Source organism: Elephantulus edwardii, unplaced genomic scaffold (assembly GCF_000299155.1).
Source record: "Elephantulus edwardii isolate Elephantulus edwardi_28Jun2011 unplaced genomic scaffold, EleEdw1.0 scaffold00090, whole genome shotgun sequence".
In the NCBI taxonomy this organism is placed as follows: Eukaryota; Metazoa; Chordata; class Mammalia; order Macroscelidea; family Macroscelididae; genus Elephantulus; species Elephantulus edwardii.
The window spans coordinates 757632-772158 of record NW_006399840.1 but is presented as its reverse complement, the minus strand read 5'-3'; the positions used below and the strand labels follow the sequence as shown (position 1 = coordinate 772158).

General features: G+C 44.4%; 1 pseudogene; it reads right to left on the bottom strand.

Annotated features, from left to right (window-relative positions):
* LOC102867577 overlaps nucleotides 1-1826 on the bottom strand; it is a 7762-nt pseudogene extending 5936 nt beyond the window's left edge.
* Nucleotides 1827-14527: the final 12701 nt, after the last annotated feature.

Below are 14527 nucleotides of genomic sequence, written 5' to 3'. Positions count from 1 at the left end.
CCTTCAATATGGATTGAGGCTCAGTGTCAAGAAGACAAAGATTCTCACCACTGGACCAATTGGCAGCATCAGGATGGATGGTGAAGAGATTGAGATTGTTTATAGCTTTACTTTGCTTGGCTCCACTATCAACACTCTTGGTACCAGCAGCCAGGAAATTAAAAGACATATTGTGATGGGAAAGTCTTCTGTTAAGGACCTCTCTAAAGTACTGAAGAGCAATGGTGTCTCTCTGGAGACTAAAGTGCATCTGATACAGGCCATGGTCTTCGCAATCACATGTTATGTGTCAGAGAGTTGGGCAATGACTAGGGAGGATAGAAGGAGAATTGATGCCTTTGAACTGTGGTGTTGGAGAAGAGCATTGAGGGTACCATGGACTGCTAAGAAAACAAACAGATTCATCTGGGAGAGGGTTAAACCGGGCTTCTCCTTGGAGGCAAGGATTCTGAGGCTTCGTCTTATATACTTTGGTCATGTTGTAAGGAGATACGGTCCTTGGAGAAGGACATAATGCTTGGGAGGGTGGAGGGCAGGCGCAGGAGGGGAAGGCCCTCTAGGAGATGGATTGATTTGGTGACTGGGGTAATTGGGATGAGTGTGTCGGAGACAATGAGATTGACACAGGACAGAACAGAGTTTAGGGCTTTTGTACATAGCGTCACTATGACTTGAAAGTGACTTGATGGCACATAACAACAACAACACATGACAAACATGACAAGATGGGTTCTCCAAGCCCCTACCCTTTCTCAGGGGGACTGTATAGAAACTGTGTCAAGGATGTGAGAGGGTCTCTCTCTCTCTCTCTTCTAGTGCTATTGCTGGGGCTGATGTTCCAAGGGGCTCTTGTTCTTTTGAAGGCCATGTGAACCAGCAGGTCGGCCACCTGGTTGCTGTAGTCAAATTCACTGTCATACCAGGAAATGAGTTTAACAAAGTGGTTGTTCAGGACAATTCCAGACCCAGCATCAAATGTGGAAGAGTGAGTGTCACTATTAAAGTTACAGGAGACGACCTGGTCTTCAGTGTATCCCAGGATGGTCCTGAGGATGCCTGCTTTCCTGCTTCCTTGATGTCATCATATTTGTCAGCTTTCTCCAGATCGCAGGTCAGATTTAGAACTGATGGGATTGAGGACACAGAAAGCCATGCCAGTAAGTTTCCCATTCAGCTCAGGGATGACCTTGCCCATGGCCTTGGCAGAGCCAGTAGATGCAGGGATGATGTTCTGGGCAGTTCCACGGCCATCACACCGCAGCTTTTCAGAGGGGCATCCACAGTCTTCTGGGTGGCAGTGATGGCATGGACTATGGTCATGAGTCCCTCTGTGATGCCAAAGTTATCATGGATGACCTTGGCCAAGGGGGAGCAAGCAGTTGGTGGTGCAGGAGGCATTGCTGACACTCTTGAGAGAGTTGTCATACTTCTCATGGATTATGCTCATCATCAACGTGGGGGTATCAGCAAAAGGAACAGAGATGATTGCCCATTTGGCACCACCCTTCAAGTGAGCCCCAGCCTCCTCCACCGTTGTGAAGACTCGACAACATACTCAGCCCCAGCACCACCCCATTTGATATTGTCAGGATCTCACTCCTGGAAGATAGTGATAGCTTTTTCATTGATGAGCAGCTTCCCATTCTCAGCCTTAATTATTCCTTTGAACTTGCCATGGGTGGAACCATACTGGAACATATAGACCATGTAGTTGAGTCAACAAAGGGGTCATTAATGACAAGGACATCCACTTTGCCAGCGTTAAAAGCAACCCTAGTGACCAGGCGCCCAATGCGGCCAATTCCATTTACTCCAACATTTACCATCATGTCTCAGGGACACAACTGAGGCTGCACAAGAAGAGAGGGCAATCTGTCGATCAACAAGGAGCAGAAAGCCTATTTGCAGCATTTCTTTATGAGTGTAGGAGCCCTTGTGGTATAGTACATTACAAGTTGAACTACTAACTGAATGTGATTTGATAAGCTGTTCTGTGAGAGATGGTAGGCAATCTCTCACTGTAAAAATGCACAGTCGTGGAACTTGATGGGGGGTCACTATAATAGGAATCAGAATAATGACAGGGGAATGGTTTTTATGCACTCACAAGTAAATATATTCTTATTTTTACCTTTTCCTCCAAAGGCAGTTAATATCTGTAATGAGAGTACTCTTTTTTGGGGTGTGTGTGTGTGTGTGTACCCTCAAATCAGATCTGACTGGTACAGGAGGAGAGTGCTCCTCCTTTTTCAGAAGAGCATCTGGTGAATTTGAACCATATATCTCTGGGATTGCAGTGCAGCTTTTTGCCACTAGGCCACCAGAGCTTGATGAGAGTACCCTTTTTGAAAAAAAATAAGTAACTGTCTATACGTCGTTATAGAGATGAACCATAACTCCTCTAGGTTGCTTAATCATTTGCTCTTACAAAAACACTGCAACAAGTAACTTGTCTATATGCCATTTAGCACATGTCTATCTGTAAGATAAATGTCCTTAATTGGAACTGCTGGGCCAAAAGAGTAATTCAAAGTAACCAAATCTTTTCTTTACATCACAACTTCTTCTGACTCACAGCCTATGTTTATTCACAACTTTTGCTTATATTTGTCTTGGGTTTACCTCAGAACCTCTCTGTGCATCATTTCAACCTCAGTTCCTGAGCTACTTCCCTTGTTTGCTTTAGATATTTCCCAGGATGATAGCTAGAACGTGTATGGAACTAGTGAGGCTGCTTTTTCCCCAACCAGCCAAGTCATCTGTCAGTCAGTAGTTGACTAAAGGTTTACCACTCTCAGCCCAGAAGCTTGCCCTGGTCCATTAAATAGTAGTAGTTGTGAATGAGTGTGTTTCTGTGGAATTATATTGTATGGACTAGAGTGGGCCGTGAGCAGAGCTACTTCTCAGACCGAGCAGGAAAGTTCCACAAGAGCAGGGCCCATATTGGTCTTGCTCACTGTTGTGCCCTCAGTCCTTCAGTGGTGGCTCAGTGGTAGAATTCTCACTTTTCATGTAGGATATCTAGGTTCAATTCCTGAACAGTGCACTTTATGCTCAGTCATTTCCCATCTGTCAGCGGAGGCTTTATGCATTGTTCTGATGCTGAAAGATTTCAGAGGGGCTTCTAGATGAGCTACAGAGAAAGGCCTGGTGATCCAATTTCTGAAAACCAGCCAGTGAAAGCACTGTGGATGACAGTACAATCCACAATCAGCAATGGCTTGCCATGAGACTGAGCAGTGGTGTGTTCTGTTATGATGGGAGCCCGCTTTGCTTGGGGTGACGTGAGGACAGCCAACACAACAAGGCATAGAGAAGGCGCTCAGTTTTTTTTGTTTGGAGGAAAAGAATGAATCAATTAGCATGCTTGAGTACATCCTTGAAGATAGTTTTTCCAACCTCAAAAGATGAGGACGGGGTGGGATAGGGCAAGGTTTGGATCTGTGGCTCATAGGGTCGCTATGAGCTGTAGCCAACTCAGCATCACCTAACAACAAAGGTGTCTGACTGGGAGGTGCAAATAACACAGAGCAAAGACGACCTTCACATCTGATTCACCTCTGACCTAAGCATTTACACCCCTGAGAATGGCCGCCCTGACTCTCCTTTCCCCAGCCTCCTGCCACATCTGGGGCATGCCTTTCTCTTTAGAAGAAGGTAGAACAGGCAGATATTTATACGTGATAAAGTAGCTCTGGTATAGTCCTTAGGGAGTTGCACTGATAATACAAAAGCTGCCCCTCTCTGGTGGTTCAAATCCACCAGTGACTCCAAGGAGAAAGACAGGCCGTTTCCTCCCATGGGATTTATATCCTCCCCAAAACACGCTGGGTCAACTACAAAATGATTCCCACTGGACGATAATGAAGAGGGTAGTTTGTTTGTTTTTGTTGTTTAAATGTGAAGATCCAAGAAGGGAGCTCTGGTGGCCTCATGGTAAGGAGCTGTGCTGCTGTGGTTGTTGTGTTCCATAGAGTTGGAACCTATTCATAGCTGATCCTCCGGCAGGTTTTCAGAGGCAGCTAATTGTGTGGGAGATTACCCAATCTTCTTCCATGGCAACTGGGTGATTTGAACTGGTGCCTTCAGGATTTCAGCTCAGCTTCTTACCACTAGGCCACCGACCTTCCCAAACAGAAGGTACAAGATTCAAATTCATCAGCTGCTCCGTGAGAAAAGATAGGCGATCCCTTCCTTTGTGATTGACAGCCTTTGAAAACCCACTGGAGGGTCAGCTACGGGTCAGTTCCAACTCAGGACACAACAACAACAACAACAACAAAGGCCCACCAGGTTCTCTGTCCTTGCTGTGTGTAACGTCTCCTCCCTGGGCCATTGCAGTGGTTGAAATCTCACCATTACGCCGTGAACCCTGGGCGAGCTAGAATCCCACGAGAGTGCCTGCTTTCTCTGGGTCCCACACATTTCCCCCCTTTGACAGGGTGCAATCACATTTCTATTGCTCTCTATTAGGGGAAAATGTTTGTGTTTTCCTTTTCTGTCAAGTTTTGTCCTTATACATATTTTTATTATAGTTACTTAAACTTCTAAGTTAAATGTGGCCCTTGGGGGAGGGCTTCCGGGGCATTAGCCTGCCTACTGTCCATGTCCCTTCTGGTGACATAGTTGACTTTCCATCAGGTAAATGTCCCCACTCCTCTCTAAGTATATATGGTTCAGGGAGCGTTAACTCCACTTCAGGTTTGAAGTGGAGATGTGACCCTAGCCCTATCAACATACTCTGTTCTTCTTCTACCACAGTTCAAGAATGTGTTCCTATCCCAGGTCCCTAAGTGATGCAAATGATTGATATTTGGCTTTGGTGGCCTAATGGTAAGAAATGGTGCCACCAACCCAAATGTACATGGTTCAGATCTGCCAGCTGCTCTTCAGGAGAAAGATGGCCCATCTCTTCCCGTGCAGTTAGCTGCCTCACAAACCTGCTGGATGGAGGCTCAGCTATGAGTTGGTTCTGTTTCAGTGGTACAAAACAACAATAACAACAACAACTAGCCTAAAACTTGGTGGTTCAAGTCTACTCAGCAGGACCAGAGAAGAATTGGCTACAGATCTGCTTCCATAATCATCGTTGTTGCGTGTTATCAAGTCCGAACCTACCCATAGTTGGGCTCTCCAGTGGGTTTTCAAAGGCAGTAAATTCACGGGAGGAGATTGCCCAGCCTTCGCCCACAGAGCAGCTGGTGGATTCAAACTGTGAGCCTTTAGGATTGCAGTGCAGCTTCTTACCACTCGGCCACCAGAGCTAAGGAAACCCTGTGGAGCAATTGTACTTTACAGATATGAAGGACATAGTGAATCAGGATCAGCGTCAGGGCAACAGGTTAGAAACTCATCCCTGGAAAGCAGGGTTGTCCCCTGAAGATACTGGATGGTCAGGTTTAGAGTTGCTGCCAGTTAGAAAGAAATTAGTCTTGATGAAATTATTTGAGGCCTTGTGCTTAGAACCATCTGAAGGCACATTTGAATGATTAAACACACTAGCCAGTTATCTAACAATGTGGACTAACATGGTAAGTGTGGGTGAAGAGCAGTTATTGAATGGGGATTAGGATGGCAAGAATAATTATCAGGACAGGCAGCTGGATGAGATGATGGTCCGTTGTCAGTGAATTTCAGGGCAAGCGAATGCTTGAGGAACTGAGAGGATGAGAGGGTAGGTGAGACGTTAATTCATTTATGTCATAACTGAATCTAAGGTCTGTCCACTCTACCCTCTGTTCTTGGACTTCACATATAGTTTCAGAATTGCAGAAATTCTAGGTGTTAGTGCTGAGAGATGCCTCAGAGTGTATTACAACACCTCTTCAATTTATAGAGGAGGAAACTGAGGCCCACAGAAGGGGAGGAACTCATCCACTATCCCACAGCTACTTCTGGGACAACAGAAGTGTAAATGCTGGGACAGAAGCCACACAGATGTTGAATCTGGCTCTGAAGTCAGACAGGCTTGCATTTAAATTCCAATCTACCGTTAAAAGCCAGCTGTCTTTTGAGGTTTTATTTACCTGTTCTGGGTCTCAGTTTCATCAGCTGTAAAGCAGGTAAGTAATAGTATCTAAACTCTGAGGATTATTGAGATTAAAGTATATTTTTCATGTCAAAAGCTTTGTTTGTTGTCTGAAACATAACAATATTGTTATCAAGTAGACTGTGACTCATAGTGATCTGAGAAATGTCAAATGTTATTACTATTATTATTATTACTACTATTTTGAAGCTCTGTCTCACATACTTCAGGCACGTGGCCAGGAGAAACTGGTCCTTGGAGAAGGACATCATGCTCAGAAGGGTGGAGAGACAGCGCAGGAGAGGAAGACTCCAGATGAAATGGATTGATTCAGTAATTGGGGCAGTGGAGGTAGGTGTGTTGGAGACAGTGAGACTGGTTCAGGACAGGGCAGGCTTCAGAACTGTTGTACATAGGGTTGCTATGAGTTGCAGGTGACTCAACAGCACATAAAACAGCATTATATGCTTAAACCAAAACCCAAGCGCATCGTCTGGGACCTCTGACCTGCCTTCCTGGTAAGGCTTGGGAACACTAGGAAGGAAGAAGGATACCCAGAGGGACTACTCTTGAGGAAAGAAGAAAGCGTGGCAAAATGACAGGTGGCCTACCGGTCTGATAGAGGTTGGAGGAACCCTTGAGATTATATACACTCAACCTTAAATGGACCCTACCTCCAGAGACCACCTCACAGCCAAACCACAGCAGGCACAGAAAGGGAACAGCCACACTGGTGAGGCGTGTTCATCTCAGGACATTCAATTAAAGGAGACCAAAAGTGCAGCATTTGTACAAAAGGGAAACTCGGAAGGGCAGGAAAAATGGGTGAATGGGAACAGGGAACCCAGGGTTGAACTGAGGAAGAAGAACTGACACAGGGAGGGGCTCTCCACCAGTGTCATCAAACAATCTAGACGTAAGTTGTTGAATGTGAAAGGAATTTCCTTTCTAAACTTTCACCTAAGTCACAAAGTATGTTTCCTTGGCACTAAAAGAAAAAAAAGGCTATTTGATTCCGTGGGAAGTTGGTGGTTCTGGTGGTCATCAGAAGTAAAAGGTGAGCCCCCAAAGGAAGAGGAGTGGGATGGTCCCCTGAGGGCACCACTGCCCTACCCAGGCCTTGTTCTGGCTGTCCCTCAAATGTAACTGCAGAGCTGACAGAGAAGTTAGACTAAAGCTCATCTCCTCACCCTCCAGGACATGGCCTCTGATGGGCTTCTGTTGGGATGGAACGCTGAGACGAGAGTCCTTCAGGGAGCACCAGGTCTTCATGCACGGTCCTGGTCAAAGAAGGAAGATAATGGGGAATAGGACACAATTGAGCGGGATGTGAGGTCAGGGGGAAAGCCCATGAAGGGGAGAAACCCCGCATTGAGGGTGGGATGGGAGCCACATCTGGATAACCTGTTATCCCCGCTATAAACTAAAGGTTGGAGAGAAGGATGGGCATTCTCTGGGGACCATGGCAGAGGGCAGGGGTGACTTGCCAAGAAGCAAGGAGAACATGGAGTTGTTTCTGTGCAAGCACATTGGGGTTGATTGCCCTGGACTCTCTGGGTTTCACTCAGAGCTCTGGCAGCCCCTTTGCAGCTCAGGACTCCAAGCTGCCCCACGTCAGCCATCCGGGGAGCAATTTCTGAAATCCCAGCCCCACATCCCCTCCCTCGGGCTGCCTCAATTTAAACAAGACAACCTGGGCTGAGGGGGCCACACGCTGATGGAAAAATACACACTCGAGCTGGAAAAGGAGCTTTATTTGTGTGTGTTGAATTCCCTCAGCAGCCAAAGGATAAATAGCTAGTCCCCAGCCTTAGCTCAGAGACTGCCCGCAAGGTGGGTGGTAAAACCTGTTCTTATTTAGATAGATTTGGGGGAGAGATGGAGAAAGAGTGACCGGGGGCGGCAGGAGAGGGGAGCTTGGAATCTGAAATGTTTAGATGGTCAGTCATGGATGTCATCTCTCCTCTTTAATTAGGGGATTGGAGCTGGGAGACTTCTCTGAGCCTGCTTGTCATGGTAACAGAGCAGACTGGCAAGCAGGCGATGGGCAGAAGCGGCTCTTTGTGGCTCACGTGCGCTTGGACGGCTGTCTCCATCCACCGCGAGGCACTTGACAGATGTCAGCATCGTGCCCCACACAGCACCCCAGACTCAGAAGCATCATCACGTTCCATCCTCACAACCACCGCACGAGTCAGGTTTCACCATTATCTCTATTTCGTGGAGGTGAACGCGGGTAGAAAGATTGAGAAGTGCATCAAGATCACATGTGACAGGGCCGGAGCTGGTCTCCTAGACCCGGCAGTCCACACTCTGAGAAAAACTGGATGAAATATGTTTACGGCATTGAAGTCTATGGGGGAGAGAATAGTTTAAAAGTATTATGTTTTAGGGCATTATGTTTATCGTAGGAGTACGCAATGAGGGTTGCAGAGTGGATTATATTTGGGGTGGGGGTGGGATTGGGTTGGGTGCCGCGGGGTGGGAATTGTGTGCCAATGAAGGGGTTTTTCTTTTGCTTTTCAAGGAGAGGAGCAAACGGGGGGAGGGGTAAGGTGGGGTGGGCAGGGAGAAGGGTGCAACAATGAATGAATGGAATTCCAAAATCTCTGTAGATGTTCATTGAAATGAAAAATAGATAAATTTAAAAAAAAAAAAAAAACACAAACAAACTTTCCCCTGCTTCCCTGGGCTGATAGGAACCTGGTCTCTTCAGTTGTTCTCTGTACTGGTTATTTCAAGGAGAGGATTGGGCAACTTCTAAATAACCTCTGGCTCCGGTATTTTTTGAGATTACAGAGAAGTCCCTTGTTGCCACTATATCCCCAGCAGGCAGACAGGATGTTCACACAGATACAAATATACTTGATTAGTGCAAGTGTTTTAAGAAGACAATCAGCAATGGTAACATGCTATGGGCTGGACTGGCCTGGGTTCTTGGTGCTCCTTTACACGGGACAGACAAGGACAGAAGCCAAATGTGGAGTCACCATGGAAAATGTAGGAGGCAGAGGAAATAGCATACGAATCAGAGGTCTTCTCGTCCAGTACCATTGAGTCGCAACTAATCCATAGCTGACTCTGCAGCAGGTTTGACAGAAGTGAGCTTGGTGTGTTTGAGAGCTTGAAAGTAGGTAGTGTGAAAACCCATGTTTATTGCAGCTTTGTTCACAATAGCAAAGAGCTGGAAACAACCCAAATGCCCATCAACAAATGAATGGATAGAGAAGCTGTGGTATATTCACACAATGGAATACTACACTGCATTGAAAAACAAGGAACACATGAAATATTATACAAAATGGGTACCCCTGGAGGATGTTAAGCTGAGTGAAATATCTCAGTCACAAAAAGACAAATACTGCATAGGACCACTGTTGTAAAACGAGATTGACATTGGGGTTGAGTGAAGGCTGAGAAAGGAGGGACAAATAATGTATACTGCATTGAAACAGATAAGGAAGAGAACTGTTTAAAAGGTATATGTGATTGGGTATTATTGTTATGATAGGAGTCCAGAATGAAGACCACATAGTGGAATGGACTTGGGGGGAGGGATTGTATAACAATGAAAGAATTTTTCTTTTACTTTTCAAAGAGCAAATTTGGGGGGTAGGGAGAAAAGTGCAACAATGAATGAATGGAAATCCTAAATCTGTAAATTTTCAATAAAATTAATTTGTTGTTGTTATGTGCCATCGAGTTGTCTGCGACTCATAGCGACTCTATGTACAACAGTCCTAAACTCTGCCCTATCCTGTGCCTATCCCACCATCTCCAACACACCTATGTCCATTACCCCAGTCACTGAATCAATCCATCTCATCGAGGGTCTTCCTCTCCTGCGCTGTCCCTCCACCCTCCCAAGCATGACGTCCATCTCCAAGGATTGGCCTCTCGTTGCAACATGTCCAAAATATGTCAGATGAAGCTTCAAAATCCTTGTCTCCAAGTAGCAGCCCGGCTTCACCCTGTCCGGGATGAGCCTATTTCTTAGCAGTCCAAGGTATTCATGTTCAATACTCTTCTCCAGCACCACAGCTTAAAGACATCAATTCTCCTTCTATCATACCTAGTCATTGTCCAACTCTCTGATGCATAGCAAGTGATTGCAAAGACCATGGCCTGTATCAGGCGCACCTTAGTCTCCAGATTGACATCGTTAGACTTCATTATTTTAGAGAGGTCTCTTTTAACTTCCTGGCTTCTGGTGCCAAGCACGTTGACTGTGGAGCCAAGCAAACCAAAACTGTGTACAATCTCCATCTCTTCAACATCCATTACGATGCTGCAAATCAGCCCAGTGGTGACAATCTTTGTTTTCTTGATATTGAGCCTCAAACCATACTGAAGACCGCAGTCCCTGACCTTCCACAACAAGAGCTTCAGGTCCTCCTTAGTTTCAGTGTCATCTGCATAATGCAAATTGCCAATGGATCTTACACTAATCCTGATACCACACTTCTCCTAGAGCCCAGCCTCCAGGATAATCTGTTCTGCACACAGGTTGAAAAGGTGTGGAGATAGGACATATCCCTGGTGTACACCCATCCCAATTTTGAACCATGCAGCATTTCCTTGCTTTGTTCTGACGACTGCTTCCTGATCCAAATATAGGTTTCTCATTAGCACGATCAAGTGTTCTGGGATTCCCATTCTTCTGAGTTAGCCATAGCTTATTATGATCCACACAGTCAAAAGCTTTTATGTAATCAATGAAACAAAGATAGACCTTCTTCTGGTACTCCTTGCTTTCAGCCAAGATCCATCTAACATTAGCTACAATATCTCTAGTACCATGCCCCATCTAAAAAATAAGATACAGTATTAAAAAAAAAAAGAAAGAGTAGGTAGTGTGTCTGCTGCGTGGTGTGTCTGGGGGAGAGGGGAGTCAGTGTACCATGAGAATGAGCAGTCAAGCCAGCTTTGGCCAGGTAGTGCAGGGTCTTGTGGGCCATGGAAGGAAGACGGATTCTTTTTTTCTTCCTAATTGCAAAAGAAAACTACTGAAGAGCTTTAAGGAGTGGATCAAAATTGGTTTATATTATCAAGAGATTATTCTTGCACTGTGGGAAGCAGCAGAGTCTATAAAAGGTTCTAGGATGGAGGCAAAAAGACATTAAGAGACTGCTCGTATAGTGCAGATGAGAGGTTCAAGCGGCATGAACGAAAATGCTAACATTGGAGGTGGGAGAAGCGGCGGTAGAGCTAACCTTGGATTAGATGTGTAAGGGTTTTGACCTGAGGATGGGGAAGTGAAGGTGCTCCTTTCCTACACCTCTTCCATAAACCCCTTTCTTTTCACATCTATACCAGACCAGTGAGCACAGGCCTTCTCCCAGGCCAGGACTGGGCCTCAGGATAGCCCTCCCACAAGCATCTTTTGTTTCTGGAGAAGGGAAGCAGAACTCTCCTGCCTGCGGGATGTGAATAAGTACATAGCCTTCAATGCTGCTGAAGGACAAGGTGCTTAAGGACCAGACAGCCTAAGACAAAGCTGACAGTATAGATGACGGATGGAAGGAGATGGAGACTGTCGTTAGTGAACTTCTCCATCTATCAGCCATAGATGCCTGTCATTTAGTAAAACATTTCCTTTATTATCACCACTAGTTTTGATCTGTAGGGAGTGCTAGTGGCTTGTTGTTCTTGTGTACCATGGCGTTGGAACGGAACCATAGCTGACTCTTCAGCAGATTTTCAGAGGCAGTTAACTGCTTGGGAGAATACTGACTACTTTTCTTCTGTGGAGCATCTTGTGGATTTGAACCACATGCCTTCAGGATTGTAGTGCTGCTTCTTGCCACTAGGCCACCAGAGCTCCCTTCCGGTGGTAAGGAATTGGTGCTGCCAATGCAAAGGCATATGGTCAGAAACCACCAGCAGCTGCATGGAAGAACCATCAGCTATTTCCTCCCATGCAATTTACTTCCTCTGAAAACCTGCTGCAGGGATTGGCTCCAATTTAAGAGTACTCAACAATAAGAAGTTTGATTTGTATGTAATTCATAATGGAAATAGTCCTATTTGATATAAAAGTGGTATCTAGGGCTCCTAAACCTGACTTGAACACAAGTAAGTGGAGGAGAGACCAGTCTGGAATAAAATGGATATTTGGGCTTTAAAACAAGAGGAGTCACTGATTTCGAGAAGTGAAAAACTTCTGTGGAAGTCATCTGCCTTAAGCACTGTACTCTTTCAAACAACCATGTGAGATCCAGCTGATAGCAGTAACTTGAAAAGTTAGAAAGTTTAGGGACAATAAGTTAATGTGTAAATGACAACTCAGAATAGCACTGAATTCTACATGTTGACACTGTCTGCTGGACTGTAGATATTGTTAACCACATTAAACAAAATTTAAAAAAATATCACCTCATGTGTTGTTGTTATGTGCCGTCGAGTCACTTGCGACTCATAGCGACCCTATATACACCAGCTCTAAACTCTGCTCTGTCCTGTACCAATCTCATCATCTCAGCTATGAAAAATAACCAAAAACAGGTGTTGGCAAAGATATGGAGAAACTGGAACCCTTACCTGTCAGAGGTGAGAATGCAAAATGATACAGGTGCTGTGGAAGAGAGGAGCCACCGAGGTTCCTCAAAAAGTTAAACACAGAATGATCATCTTTAAGGATTATCTGATCATGTTGTTGGAAAAGGAATTTCAGAAAAGATACAATAGTTACATATAGCCAGTTTTACTGAGCAATACATATTAAAAAAATCACTGAATTGGCAAATGTTTTCTTATGTATATTTTTGCCACAATAAAAACATTTACAAAAAACCATGAGGAGGCCACCCAGGAATCTTCCATTTAAAACAAACAAACAAACAAACAAAAGTCAATAATAAAAAAGTTCACTAAAAAAAAAAACAAACCAAAAACCAAAAACCAAACAAACAAAAAAAACACCATGAGGAACTTGGATAGTTATAAATTGGAGAATACAAGAGCAATTGGAGAATACAAGAGCAATTTCTCTTTGGTGAATGCCATCACCTGTCATTACGGTGTTACACACTCATATGTATCTTGCCCTCTTCTTTGCCCAAGTTCAACAACACATGAAGAATGCACAGGGGGATGAATGGAAATGGCATGCTCAGAGCTACCCTTTAACAATACACAACAAAGGTGTGATTAGATCATGTAATGAACTAATCAATCTAATCATTCATAACCCAAAAGACCTATGAATGACTGAATGAAAACACAATGATTCACAAACTTTCACTCAAATAAAAGACAAAAACAAAGAAAGATGGCTTTTTTGGTGCCTCGCCTAGTATAAAATGATCAATGATCTGCTGGGATATGGACAGAGACATCAGTCTTTACTTCTACGCAGTCATAATAGCTACCGTCATCAAAAAGTCTTTCACTTGGCACAGGCAACCTCTTCAAGTTCAAACAATGTCTGCTCAAATCTGCTGTCATCTAAACAAGAAAAATAAAGACAAGGCAAGTGTACCATAGAATCAGGAGCACGGGGACTTAAGCTTGGCACCTAGTTGCTAAGAGCTATGCTTGCCACGAAATGACATTAGGGAAGAAAGGACTGCAATAATCTTTATTCTCAATTTGTGTGATTTGACTCATGACATATGTAGGCTTGTCCGATGATAATTTTACATGTTTGTGTATGTTGTAAATATATCCAAGTATTATGCACTGCCAACAGGAAGCAAAGTTATATACACTTCTTAATCATAAGCAAGCAACTTGAGGGAAGAAGTTGTTGGCTTTAGGGCCTCAGGACCATACCTGCAGGGACATCAAAGGTACATGAAAACATTCTACATCCTACTTCCGGGTGAGTAGTAAATGGGGTCTTAAAAGTCTGAAGGAGTGATCTAGAAGACAACTACTGGTTTCTTCCTGGTCATAACAAAGAAGAGTTAAAAAAAAAAATCAGACACACAGAAAGAATTTATCCAAAGGAGTAAAGATCCACATCAACTTCAGCCTCCACTGAGAGGAGAAGAATTGGACAGTGTCAGGTTACACAGCTAATCTCAAAAGGAATCACAGTGGAGTCCTAAACAGAGTGGGAGAAAATGTGGAACAAAACCCATGAATCACCACAGTGGCCAGGCTTGCTGGTCTGATAGAGATTGGTGGACTCCCTCAGACTATAGCCCTCTTAGTCTTTGTGCCTAGAACTCATCTCATCCCTCTTGCTGAACTTTTGGCCAAACAACAGACATGCTTATAAAATGAATGATACCACAAGATAAACAATCCAATTGGAAAATGGGCACAGGATATAAACAGACACTTCACCAAAGAAGACATTCAGATGGCCAACAAACATATGAAGAAATGTTCAAAATCCCTAGCTCTGAGATGCAAATCAAAACAACTATATCATCTCACCCCAGTAAGAATAGTAAAATTTAACAGAACAGCAAGCAACAAATGCTGGTGAGGTTGTGGAGAAACTGGAACCCTGATTCACTGTTGGTGGGAGTGTAAAATGGTGCAACCACT